The sequence below is a fragment of the Cervus elaphus genome, chromosome 8, assembly GCF_910594005.1.
Source record: "Cervus elaphus chromosome 8, mCerEla1.1, whole genome shotgun sequence".
Taxonomy (NCBI): domain Eukaryota; kingdom Metazoa; phylum Chordata; class Mammalia; order Artiodactyla; family Cervidae; genus Cervus; species Cervus elaphus.
Window position 1 is genome coordinate 39,228,125 of NC_057822.1, and position 1,405 is coordinate 39,229,529.

Below are 1,405 nucleotides of genomic sequence, written 5' to 3' on the forward strand. Positions count from 1 at the left end.
AAACCCACTTGCCCCTGACAGTGGCTTATCCATGACACCATATAAAAGTGATCTGTAATCCCATGTGTAAAACAGATAGCTAGTGGGAGGCTGCTGTCTAGCACAGGGAGGTGAGTTCAGTGTTAGCTGATGATCTAGGGGGATGAGATGGGGAGGCTGGCTTGAGAGGGAGGGGATATATGTGTATATATAGCTGATCTAACACAGCAGAAATTAACACAACATTGCTAAGCAATTATATTCCAATAACAAACAATAAACTGACCTGACATCTTGCAGATTTCTGAGAGGGCAAGGCATTCTGAGAACCTTGGAGTAGAGGGAAAAAGATAGGGAAAAATGAGAATAATAGCAAAAATCAATATACTTTAAATACTAAAAATGCCATTCTTCTGATTGTCTATTTACTGCATTGGATTTTTTAGATCTGATTCCTCAAACTGGCTCTGAAAAGCCACAAAGTCAAGAATGCACAAATGGTAGGTGGTAGACAGACATTCACATTAAAAAAGTGATCTTTTCTGTTATAAATAAACTGGGTAGAGGAGCTCAAGTGTCCCTGTGATACATGATCCCACATCCCTAGGAACTCAGCCTTGTTTGCTGACTCTCTGGAGCCTAGCTTCCTATTTAAAAACCAGGGTGATGACAGTGACAACGGAACCCTTCCCTCAGAATGAAGAAGTAAGGAAGTAGACACAAATAACGTCTGCAGATCCAGATTCTCAAGGTTTATAACTGAGTTGTTAACAATATTTTACACAAACAAGGCAGATGTAGATTTCTTTGTGGTTAGCCAACTCAGGATATTCACACATGGCCTCACATGTATGCATGCGTACTCAGTCATGTCCAACTCTTTGTGACCCCATGGCCCCGCCAGGCTCCTCTGTCCATGGAATTTTCCAGGCAAGAATACTGGAGTGGATTTCCATTTCCTTCTCCAGGGGATCTTCCTGACCCAGGGATTGAACCCATGTCTCCTGTGCCTCCTGCATTGGCAGGCAGGTTCTTTTCTAGCTGAAAATGTTAGAAAAGGGCAATGTTAGCACTTTCATTTGTATATCCAATAAGATGAACAGATGCATTGTGCCTTCCATTCTGAAAACGTGCAGTGTGGTAGGCTTTGGAGTGGGGCTGGCCATGGGGAATTAGAATTGGTGCATAGAGGAAAAGCAGGGCCAAAATAGGAAATGAAACTGACAATATAGCCGCAAGCAAAATTCAGAATAAGAAACAAAGGAGCCAAGAGGAACTGCATGTAGAAATAGATTAAAGTCAGGAAAAGTGGCCAGAATTTAGTTTTGCTACGTGACGATATCTAATGATGATCAGTGGTTTGATTTCCTTCATAGGGTCCCTCTCACACATGCAGTTCCTCGGCTGTTGAATCAGCTTGAGTATA